Here is a 12,716-nt window from a genome sequence, read left to right as displayed (position 1 = left end):
GAGCATGGTGGCGTTACCCAAGGCGAGCTTCGCGCCCGCGAACGCCGCATCCATCTGCTCGGTCCAGGTAACGTCACCTTTGCCCGGCTTCCCTCGGTGGGCCTCATGCAAGGGGCGCAGGAGCCGGGCGATGCGGGGCAGGAACCGATGGTAAAAGTTTACCATGACCAGGAACTCCTGGAGCCCCTTGATGGTGCGGGGGCGCGGAAACCCCTTCACCGCCTCCACCTTGGCCGGTAGGGGGACGGCCCCATGCCTGGTGATGCGGTGCCCCAAAAAGTCGATGTCGGCGACGCCGAACCGGCACTTGGCGGGGTTCACGATGAGGCCATGCTGGCCCAGACGTTCGAAGAGCGTGCGAGATGGTGAAGGTGCTCTTCACGGGACGCGCTGGCGACGAGGATGTCATCCAGGTAGACGTACACGAAATCCAAGTCGCGCAAGACGCTGTCCATTAGTCGCTGGAACGCCTGAGCCGCATTCTTCAAACCGAAGGGCATCCGAAGAAATTCGAAAAGTCCGAACGGCGTGATGACCGCCGTCTTCGGGATGTCCTCCGGCCTGACGGGGACCTGATGGTAGCCGCGTATGAGGTCCACCTTCAAAAAGAAGGACATGCCTGCCAAACGGGTGGGGAAGTCCTGGATGTGGGAGACGGTGTAGCGGTCAGGGGTGATGGCGTCGTTGAGGCGCCGGCAGTCCCCGCACGGTCGCCATCCCCCGCCGGGCTTTGGCACGATGTGAAGCGGCGACGCCCAAGCACTCTCGGAGCGCCGCACGATGCCGAGCCACTCCAGCGTAGCGAAGTCCGCTTTAGCTACCGCGAGCTTCGTCGGCTCGAGGCGGCGTGCCCGGGCGTAGACCGGTGGCCCGGCGGTGGGGATGTGGTGTTCCACCCCGTGCTTGATGGCCCCCGCCAAGAAGGTGGGCCGCGTAAGGGCCGGGAAGCTGGCAAGGAGGCGGGTGAAGTCGTCCACTGCCGGAAGCGTACAAACTAACCTCGCCGGGACCGAACCGCTCAGCAAGCCGCTTGGCGAGCCGCTCGGTGAGCCGCTCAGTGAACCGCTCAACGAGCTGCTCAGCGCGCAAGCAAGCGAGCTGAACGTTTCAGCCTGGACGAGACGTCTGTTCTTCACATCGACCAACAACCCGTGTGCACAGAGGAAGGCCGCACCGAGCAGTGCCATGGGGACACTAGCGGTTACGAACGTCCACGCGAAGCATTGCCTTCCGAACCGCAGGGAGAGGCAGCGCTTCCCGAATGTGTGTATGGGTGTTCCGTTCGCGGCAAGCAACGTGGGGCCCCGGCCCGCGGTGTGCTTGTCGGACATAGAGGCAGGGATAACGCTCACCTGTGCCCCCGTATCGCATAGGAAATGGCGCCAGGACAAGGTGTCCATTATAAAAAGAAGGCTGCCGGAATGGCCGACGCTCAGGGCCGCTACCGAGCGCCGGCTTTGTAGTTTCCCGACTTGCCGAAGGAGCATGGCGGGCAACAATTCCTCACCTTGTGGCCAAACCTGGCGTGGAAATGGCACCAGGTTTGCGGCGAAGGCGGAGGCCGCGGTTTTCGCGGTGGTGGTGGGCGTGACGTGGTGGCGGCCACGCGGCGTGCATCAGCCTCGGGATCCCCGAGGTGTGGTGCATCAGCATCAGGGTCAGCCTCGGGATGCGCGACGGCCGCGCCAAAACTCGCCTGCCCATCCAAAGCCGCGAAGAACCTGTCGGCCTCGGCAGCGAGAGCTCGGGGTTCCGTCGTCACAGAACCGGCCAACGCGAGGAGGACTCGTACCGGCAGCTGGCGTCGAAATAACACCCGGAAAAGAGCGTTCGGGGTTTCGTCGCCCATCAACGACAGCATATGGTCCATGTGGACTGACGGTCGTGTCACCGAGCTCGGGGAGGTCCAGGAGGCGGTCGGCCCGTGCGTCCACCGTGAGGCCGAACGTGGCGAGGAGGAGACGCTTGATCGCCACGTACCTGCCGTCGGCCGGTGGGTTCCTCAGGACCGACACGACACGGGCGGCCGTGCCGGGCCCGAGGGAGGCTACCACGTGGCAGTACCTGGTCTCGTCCACCGTGATGCCTCAAAGTCGGAACTGGGCTTCTGCCTGCAGGAACCAGACTTCGGCTTGCGTCTCCCAGAACTCGGGGAGTTTCATTTGGACCGCGTTGGTTGCCATTGCTGTGGTGGGTTCGGGTGGTCAGCGACGGCTGACCAGAACGTCGGAGGGTCACCAATGAAGCGCAGTGCTACGCGCGCTTACTTGTACAACAAGAAGGAAGCGGACAACGTGGTAAGTTTAAGAGTCTTTATTATAAAAGCTCAACTGTAGCACTGGAGCGCTCCGGGCTGCGCGCCCGGTGTATATCCCACGGCCACGCCTACTCCTCGGGCGTGGCTGCCGCCCACTTGGTGCATGGAATGATGCCTTCACGCCAGTGAGCTTTCGTGTCCGCCACAACGTAATAAAAACATCTCACCACCATGAAATTAAAAACACCTCACAGCCATAAAACACGTAATAAAAACACCTCACAGCCATAAAACACGTAATAAAAACACCTCACAGCCATTAAACACGTAATAAAAACACCTCACAGCCATAAAACACGTAATAAAAACACCTCACAGCCATAAAACACGTAATAAAAACACCTCACAGCCATAAAACACATAATAAAAACACCTCACAGCCATAAAACACGTAATAAAAACACCTCACCAGCACGAAATTAAAAACACCTCACAGCCATAAAACACGTAATAAAAACACCTCACAGCCATAAAACACGTAATAAAAACACCTCACAGCCATAAAACACGTAATAAAAACACCTCACAGCCATAAAACACGTAATAAAAACACCTCACAGCCATAAAACACGTAATAAAACCACCTCACAGCCATAAAACACGTAATAAAAACACCTCACAGCCATAAAACACGTAATAAAAACACCTCACCACCACAAAATTAAAAACACCTCACCACCACAAAATTAAAAACACCTCACAGCCATAAAACATGTAATAAAAACACCACATAGCCAAACACGTAATAAAAACACCTCACCACCACGAAATTAAAAACACCCCATCACCACGTAATTCAAAACACTTCACGACCACATAATTAAAAACACCTCACCACCACGTAATTATAAATACCTCACCACCACGTAATTCAAAACACCTCACCACCACGTAATTCAAAACAACTCATCACCAACTAATTCAAAACACTTCACGACCACATAATTAAAAACACCTCACCACCACGTAATTATAAATACCTCACCACCACGTAATTCAAAACACCTAACCACCATGTGATTTAAAAACACCTCACCACCACGTCATTTAAAAACACCTCACCACCACATAATTCAAAATACCTCACCACCACATGATTCAAAACCACAACAACGTCATTACAAACACTTCACAACCACGGAAACAAAAGTTTGAGGGAGTCGTTAAGTGACAACACAGACACTGCCCAGATGTGTAGGTATATATATATAAATGACTGTACCCGAGTTGCCGTTTTGTCATAGTTTAAACCAATCATAATTCAAACAATTATTTTGCACAAATGTTTTTGTAATATACGTGATATCACATTTTATAAACAATTGAAGTTGAAAACTTAAGTTTAAAAAAAAAAAAAATTCCCAAAAAGATTCCAATTTTTTTTTATAAATTGGAAATTTTTTCAAAAAACAATACCCTTAGGACATACCGACGGGAGAGATATGTGCATACCAGAAGTTTGGTACGATTTCACAAAAGTTTGAGAAAGTAGTTCAGTGAGAAGTCAACACAACACAAGACAACACAACACAACACAGGACAACACAGAACAGGACAGACGCTGCACAGATATATATATACATATATACTGTATATATATATATATATATATATATATATATATATATATATATATATATATATATATATATATATATATATATATATATATATATATATATATATAATTTATACATATATATATATATATATATATATATATATATATATTTATATATATATATATATATATATATATATATATATTATATATATATATATATATATATATATATATATATATATGTATATATATATAATATATATATATGTATATACTAGTATGAAGTCCGTCAAAAATGGCGGGTTGGAACAGTTTATTTGACCGTGTAGCTGTGTGAGTATGCCAAAGTCTGAAGCCTGGGTCTAGTGGCAGTTGTGCTTATATCTTCTTTATTTATTAGACATCCTACAGACGTAAATGAGCACTCGGTTTACTCTGCGTGCGTAGCACATCATGTGCAGCAAATTTTACTTTCTGCACCTTGTAGGTTTTGTGATAAATAAAAAAAAAACTGTTTCTGTACACCGACCTAGAAGCTCGGGTTGCAAGCCACCATACAGTATCCAATTCCAATGTAAGAGACATAATTACTCTTATTTTGGGTCTTCAGAGTCCTCGGGGTCTTTTGTATCCTCTGGGTCATTTTTGTCTTTTCGGTGCTCAGGGTCTTTTGCGTCCTCGGGATCTTTTGGGTCCTTGGGGTCTTTTGTATTCTCTGGGGGGCCTTTTCAGTCTCTGTGTCTTTTTGGTCTTTGGGGAATTTGGGGTCTTCACGGTCTTTTGGGTATTTGGGGTATTTCATGTCTTCAGGGTGGGATCGCTTGTGGGCGGAGTTACGGGCTCCACCAATCGGGAGCCAGGAGACCTCCAAGATTTCCCATCTCCCCCTTGGAGGGTGAACAAAGGGATTTTAAAGAAATTGATTCCCTCTCTTGGTTCGTTGCAGTCATCGCAGGCGGTCACGGTTCATTTATTCTCTTGGTCCGGGCTCTTGGTCACAGGCGGTCGCAATTGTGCTGGCTCTTGGTTCTTGGACATTGTGGACCTAACACGTGCCTACATTGACAGTGACTGACTCTCTCGCGAGTGGGAATACAATTAATTATGCGTTGGCCTCGTGTTATCTCATGGCACGACTTTTCTCCAAAGCCCGGGCTCACTCACCGTTTGTTAGATTGGGTCCGAGGGAGTACTTCTCTGGGCAAATGGACGGATCTTACTGATTCTCAAGGTCGTAAACAGCTCTGACCCTCTTTGTTTGTCCTTTTTTTCTTTCTCTCTTTTCTCTTTCTCTTTCTCTTTCTCTTTCTCTTTCTCTTTCTCTTTCTCTTTCTCTTTCTCTCTCTCTCTCTCTCTTTCTCTTTCTCTTTCTCTTTCTCTCTCTCTCTCTCTCTCTCTCTCTCTCTCTCTCTCTCTCTCTCTCTCTCTCTCTCTCTCTCTCTCTCTCTCTCTCTCTCTCTCTCTCTATCTCTCTCCCCATCTCCCCTTCCTGTTCAGGCTGGAGTTCCCCAACGCAGTGTTCTTGGCCCTGTGCGTTTTCTGGTCTTCATCAATGATCTCTCCGACTCTCTGGAAAATCCTCTCTATCTCTTTGATGATGACTCCACTCTCTGTTGCTCCATACCTCATTCCTCAGATCGGCAGTCTGCAGCCTCCTCACTCTCTGCAGACCTGGACAAAATCACAGACTGGTCAAACAAGTGGAACATGTCTTTCAATCCTGACAAATCTCACACTCTCACGATGTCTCAGAAAAGACTGACTGGACAACCCTCCCATCTACTTTCTCAACAATCCTCTCCAAGAAGTTCTGTCACTCAAGCTTTTGGGTCTCACTATCTGCCATGATCTTTCCTGGGAAAACCACATTTCCAAGCTGGCCTCCAATGCCAGTCGCCGACTGGGCATCCTCCGTCGTGTGAAGTCCTTCCTTGGCACACCTGAGCTTCTCACCACATACAAGGCTTTCATCCGCAGCTCAATGGAATACTGCTCTCCCCTCTGGGCTGGTGCTCCTGCCTCACACCTAGCTCGTCTTCACGCTGCTGAAACCAAAGCTTTCAGAATCATTGGAATCTCCCGCGATGAAGCCAACTCCGAGGGCCTTTCACTCACTCACCGCACTCATCTCCTGGCCACATGTTGACCAAAACAAGGGGGCATGTACTTCCCTGATTTTTTTTCAGAGTTTATTTCTCTTAGATCTGCCCACATGGCATAGCAGGTGTCATCACAAGCAGGTGTTGGGATAGTCATGGACAGAGGGAGACATGCTGAATGGAGAAGTCCTTGGGATGTAAGGAACAGTGTCCAAGGAGAGGCGTTATTTTCGCTTCGTTTTTTTCTGTATACATGACTGAGGCTCATGGAAAAGCTATAGCAGAATGGACGGAAACACAATGGAAAGGGGAGAACACCAACAGCAGAGTAGAAGTGAGAGTGAGAAGGAGACAAGGACACATGGTGGACCAATCTGCACCCAAACTGAAACACAGCGTGAAGAGGAAGGGGAAAGTGGGGATGAAACAGAAAAGGGACAAACCGACAAATTAAAAGAGGTGAGGAGACGGGAGGAAATCACAACAACCTGGAAAAATGGAGTACATGGGAATTGGGTCATTTGTGGTAAATGAGATCATGAGTATCCTGAGGTAGTGGTGAACAGCTGTCTTGAAGCCCTGGAGGGAAGAATGGGACTGGGCAGGCTGGGGAAGTTGGTTCTGAGAGAAAAGAGGAACAAATGAGTGGAAGTGAGCAGTGAGCCTGGATTTTGGGAGTTTAACAAGAAAATGGTTACTGGCAGACCATATGCACCCCGTATAAACCTGTGAGGAACAGAGCCAAGAAATGAAAGACGGTTCCAGACCAAAAAGGAGGCATTCGAATACAATGAAGCCACCAGTTTGCCTGCGATGCGAAAGGAACAGGCCAGGACACTCGGCTTTGTCACGGGAGATCCCAATGATTTTGAGGGCCTTGCTCTCTACATAATAAAAAGGGCTTGGTTTGAGGCAGAAACACCTGCCCAGAGTGGAGAGCAGTACTCCATAAAGTTGCGAACGAAGGTCTTAACGTTATCCTTTTTCCCCTTCAAAAAAATTAAAACTTTATTTTTCCACTCCAAGATCTCATTCTACTTTGACTTCCTTCTGCCTGTACCTCAGGGGTACTTCATTCCTTTTTCCCCATTTTCTCACTATCTCCAAATTGAATCCACATTGAATAGAAACACTTCTTCCTTTGGAAGTATTTAAAAACATTTTTAAATGCTTCACTTTCCTTATTTCTTCATCAGGAGTACCCCACGCATTCTTCTTATTCATCCAATCTATTGCTCTTCTTCTTCTTTTTCAGAAAAAATATTTTCCCAAACAGTCAGCTAAGCACTTGGTCCACCGCCTCTCCTCCCGTACCTTCAGCACCGCCTTTCTCTGTCGTGCCTTCTACAAAAAAAATATTATCTCCCATCCCATGATATTTATCTGTGTTCGTCCAATTTGGGGATTTGGAATCAGCTCCCTCCACTTCATGTCCCTTCGTTCCACTCCTTCCTCACTCCACCTCCTAAAAGCTTCATGTCCACACTTTTTGCATCCCAAGCCCTCTTAATGCCTCTCCTCGCTCTACTCCTCAATGCGTCCCTCTCACCTCACCCACTCAAACCTTCTGCCTGTCCTTCCCTCATCCCCCCCCCCCCCTTCAAAGGCCCCCTCATCATGCCCCTGAAATCCCCCCACCCCCATTCTGCAACCTCCCAACACCTCCTCTCCTGTCCCCAACTGTAAGGACCTCAAACATCCGAGGTCTCTGCTCCAACTTGATCTCTCAATCCAGGCCACTGTTGATAAACTGGACACCATCTGTTCAACAGATTCCCTCCTCCAACAGGATGTCCCTGAGTCCTTAGTATCTCGACCTAGTTATTGTCTCCTCTGATTTGATAGGCCTGAACCCCACCCTGGTGGTGGAGTTGCACTTTTATTCAAGAACTCAATTTCTCACTGGCCTTGTACTGATCTTACACTTGCCAACCCCAAGAGTACATTTGGCTGCGACTTCGCCTCCGCTTCCACCTCTTGTTTGTCCCTGTTGTACCTTCCTCCAAACAGTGATGACTCCATCTACATCTACATCTCAGACAACATGGACCAACTTTTAACCACTTTTCCCAATGCTTTCATCCTCATATGTGTTGATTCCAATTGTCACCATGCAAATTGGCTAGGTGTTGGTACATCTCTCATCAGCTATGGCACTTCAGTAAAGGACTTCTGTGACTCCATGTGACTGACTCAATCTGTGCCCATTCTGGACGAAGTGATGACAAATGTCACTGCAAATGTATCCTGCACTTCTTCTGCTTCAATTCCTTGAACTGATCATATGGTTGTGAGAGTCAACATCGCTCTGGCTATTCTCAAAGAGCTACCTCAGTACTGGCGCGTCTTGCACTTCACTCAGGCAGATTGGAAGGGATTACAGGCAGCCATCTATCTTCAGGATTGGTCTCTTGCATCCACTGCTGTCGGTATTAACTCAGCGTGGAAATTATTCTGTAGAAACCTGCTCACTCTTATGCACAGATCCATTCCATCTCATCTTTAGTTATTCTACCCTTCTTCCCATTCATGTTACACTGAATCCTGTGGTGAGGCAGTTGCTCTGACACAACTTCCCTTCCCTTCCTGGAAAGCTAAACTGATCAAAGGCAATGTCAGCTCATTCCACAAAATCTACAACATGTATGTGTCCACTCTGAGGAGAGCCAGGAAACATCTGTCCGACATCAATATTGAACTTTCAAACTTGTCTCCCTCCTGTAAAACCTCGTGGTGCCCTGTTAAGTCTGTCTCCATAGTAAGCCCCCCCCCCCCCCCCACCCTCTGTCCATTCCTTTTCTCTTTCAACAACACCGCAGCTGACTCTGCTCGTGAGAAGGCTGAATGGCACAATTCTGTGTTTGCTTCCAAATCGTGTGTCCCATCCCCCCATTCTCTGTAGCCACCCTACCCTGTTGTATCCAAATGATGCTGGACTCTGTGCCTTTTGCACTTGAGAAGGAGGAGAAGTTTCTCACAACCCTCAACTCTGATTCAGCATATGAGCCAGACACCATCAGCTCACATGTCCTAAAAACCAGCTCTGCTGCTCTTGCACATACTATTTCTGCCCTTTTCACTGCATCATTTGCCAGAGATCATCTTCCATTTTCTTGGAAATTCGCCAACATCATTGCACCACATAAGAAGGTGCAAAAACCGATTCCCTTAACTACAGACGGATCCGCTTGCTTCCAATCATCAGTATGGTCATGAAATCCATCTTCGCAGTTGATATGAAATCCTTTCTTTTTTGCAACAACCTCATCTCGGTTCACCAGACCAGGCCACTCCACCTTGGACGTGCTGCTTCTACTCACCCAACAATGGATGGAGGCCCTCAATACCAGACCTGAGATTAGGGCAGTCTCTCTGGACACATCTCGTGCTTTTGATACAGTTCTGGCATTCTGCCTTACCTTTCCAAACTCTCTGCCGATGGCATACAAGACCGACTCCACACATGGGTAACTTCCTCTCCTCTCGTAGCCAATGTGTGCCAATTAATGGAATCCATTTCATCTCCTCCCCCTGTTAAGGCTGAAGCTAACAAGAGGTGCCTGCTCCTCGTCCTGCCTCTGTCTCGTTGTGCCTGCTCCTCAATCTTCCTCTATTTAATCATGCCTGCTCGCTTGTTCCTCGTCCTGCCTCCGTTTTGTCATGCATGCTCACCTGCTCCTCATCCTGCCTCCATTTAATCATGCCTGCTCGCTTGTTCCTCATCCTGCCATCGTTTTTGTCATGCCTGCTCATGTGCTCCTCGTCCTGCCTTCCTATTCGGCTGGGTGATTTTTGTGGAAGAGCTGAGTGATTTTTTTTTCCTGAAAAGTGAGTGACTTTTGATTTTGTGAAATTTTTTTTGGTAAATTTCTGTGAAAAGCATTCACTTGTTGTAAGCTGCAGAAGCTCAACTTTAAGGTATTAAGAGGAGTGTGACATAACGAAGGGGAGTGGAGATCGTGGGGGGGGGGGGGGGGGGGGGGGGAAGGGGGGAAAGAGAAGAGGTATGGAGGTGGTGAGTGGGGGTGAGGGGGCGGTGGGGTAAGGAGAAGAGAGGGAGTGAGTTGACCTTTTGTACTCTGGCCTAATATTCATATTTTTATCTCAAATCAAAATTTCTTGAGTATACAGCAATAATAACAAATTTGACTTCACTGTTCCAATACCTATGGAGGACACTGTACATTTGTTACTGTATATTAAGGATACCATATTTGATTTTAAAAAAAAAGAGCACACAGAGGCCAAAAAATAAAAAATAAACACATAAATAAATATATAAACAGATACATTCAAAGTACACCGCCCCCATGCCAAATAAATAAATATCCTCCAGTGCGATATTGCCGGGGCGCCTTTGGCACCCGGCGATACCGCCATGCAGCACATTGAAACGGTATTGGGAGGGATAGGTGTACAATAATTGATTGATTAATTGCATAATTAAAATCAAGAAATAATAATCGTAAAATAATTTCTTAAGCAATTGGATAATAGCATACCTCAACCAGCAGTGTTTCATCTGAAGCTGTAACTTTTGAAAATTAATTAAGTCATTAATTGGAAAAAATAATTAATCAATTAATTGATTAATCAATAAATCAAAAATACCCTTTTATAGCAAAATCACTTGGTCATTGTCATGTCCAAATATCAGCTTCCTGGCTCAAAGGTGCCTGAGATAATGCCCAGATGAGAAAGGAAATAAATAAGCACTTAATTAATCGATAACAATTAAGTAATTAATTAATTAATTAATTAATCCAAAAACAAAAAATATCATTTTTGCCAAAGTACTTGCTCACTATTGTGCCCAAATTTCAGCTTCCGAGCTCAAAGGATGGCTGACATATCGCCCGGACAAACAAACAAACAAGAGGACGTCATGCAGATCACGATACTTGCAAAATCCACCCTCCCCTTTTTCCCCCCTCCCCCAAAAGGTTGCAATTGATCCAGCAAATTGTCCATTTCATCAAGATCAAAATTGACGATCTTGATCAAAGCTCAGGTCTATAGGATTTGATGATTTTAGAAGTTTGACAGAGTTGACCTTTGACATTTTGACCTCAAAAATAGTTGGTTTCCCAATTCAGTGAGGCACTATGCAAACGCTGTTAAATTTTCAAGTCAATCGGATGAAAATTGATGATTTTGGAAGTTTGACCTTGAGTTGACCTTTGACCTTTTGACCTCAAAATTGGTTTCCCAATTCAGTGACTCAATGTGCAACTGCTCTTCAATCTCCAAGTCAATCGGATGAAAATTTATGGTTTTTCAGATGAAAATTGATGATTTTGGAAGTTTGACTTTGAGTTGATCTTTGACCTTTTGACCTCAAAAATAGTTGGTTTCCCAATTTAGTGACTCAATATACAAATGCTGTTCAATTTTCAAGTCAATCGGATTTTAAATGGCGATTTTAGAAATGTGAACTCAAGATGACATTTGACCTAAAAATCAACAGGCTTCTCAACTTTGATTACCACCTCGACAACTTGGAGAAGTTTCGTGAAGATCGGTTGAAAATTGTGACCTGTAGGCGACTGACATACATACATACATACAGACAGACAGACAAACAAAGACAGACAGGCAGAGTAACGCACAAATATATATATATATATATATATATATATATATATATATATATATATATATATATATATATATATATATATATATATATATATATATATATATATATATATATATATATATATATATATATATATATATATAGATATATATATATATATATACATATATATATATATATATATATATATATATATATATATATATATATATATATATATACATACATATATATATATATACACACACATACACTATTGGTCAAAAGTTTTAGAACACCTCTGTTTTTCCAATTTTTTATTGAAATTTACGCAATTTAATGTCTCAATGTACGCTGAAATTAAGCATAGAACAAATAAACAATTGGAGATAAAAAAGAAATCATAAAATCATGTTGTTTAACAAAATTTAATTAAAAGTTTTGACTCCGCCAAAGTAGCCACCTTTTGCAGATATAACCGACGAACACACTCGTGGCGTTCTTTCTACAATGGAAATAAAATATTGTTGGGGAAGTTCTTCCCAACACTGTTGCAGAAGTTCCCACAAATGTGTTGCACTTGTAGGTTGCTTTGCTTTCACCATTCTGTCCAGTTCATCTCAAACCAGCTTGATAGGGTTTAAGTCTGGAGACTGTGCTGGCCATTCGATGATTTGAAGCCTACTGTCTTGTTCTTTTCCTCAAAGGTAGTTTTGACATAGCCTGGAGGTGTGTTTAAGGTCATTATCTTGCTGGAGGATGAACCCCTGACCAACTAGGCATATACCAGAGAGTATTGCATGGCGCTGCAAAATGCTGTGGTAGCCCTTTTGGTTCAGGGTGCCAGTCACTCTGTGAAAGTCGCCCTCTGGATCCAGCAAAAGAGCCCAGACCATCACGCTTCCTCCTCCATGTTTGACAGTTGGTGTCACACACTGAGGAACCATCCTTTCGCCTACTCGACGGCGTACAAAAACCCTGCGTGATGAACCAAAGATTTCAAATTTTGATTCATCGGTCTATAAGCCCTTCTTCCAGTCTTCAGTAGTCCACTGGTGGTGCTTCATGGCCCAGGCAAGCCTCTTTTTCTTATTTTTCCATCTTAGCAATGGCTTTCTTACTGCCACTCGACCTGTCAAACCTGCAGCTCGAAGTCTT

General features: G+C 45.5%; 1 protein-coding gene across 1 annotated transcript in view; it reads left to right on the top strand.

The window, feature by feature from the left end:
* The window catches only part of LOC137422976 (integrin alpha-L), a gene marked incomplete in the record, with an annotated part of 211,928 nt that overhangs the window by 19,103 nt on the left and 180,109 nt on the right, over nt 1-12,716 (top strand).

This window comes from Myxine glutinosa, chromosome 1 (assembly GCF_964187855.1).
Source record: "Myxine glutinosa chromosome 1, kmMyxGlut1.1, whole genome shotgun sequence".
Taxonomy (NCBI): Eukaryota; Metazoa; Chordata; class Myxini; order Myxiniformes; family Myxinidae; genus Myxine; species Myxine glutinosa.
Note: the sequence above shows the minus strand (reverse complement) of the source record. Positions and strands in the feature narration are given on the sequence as shown.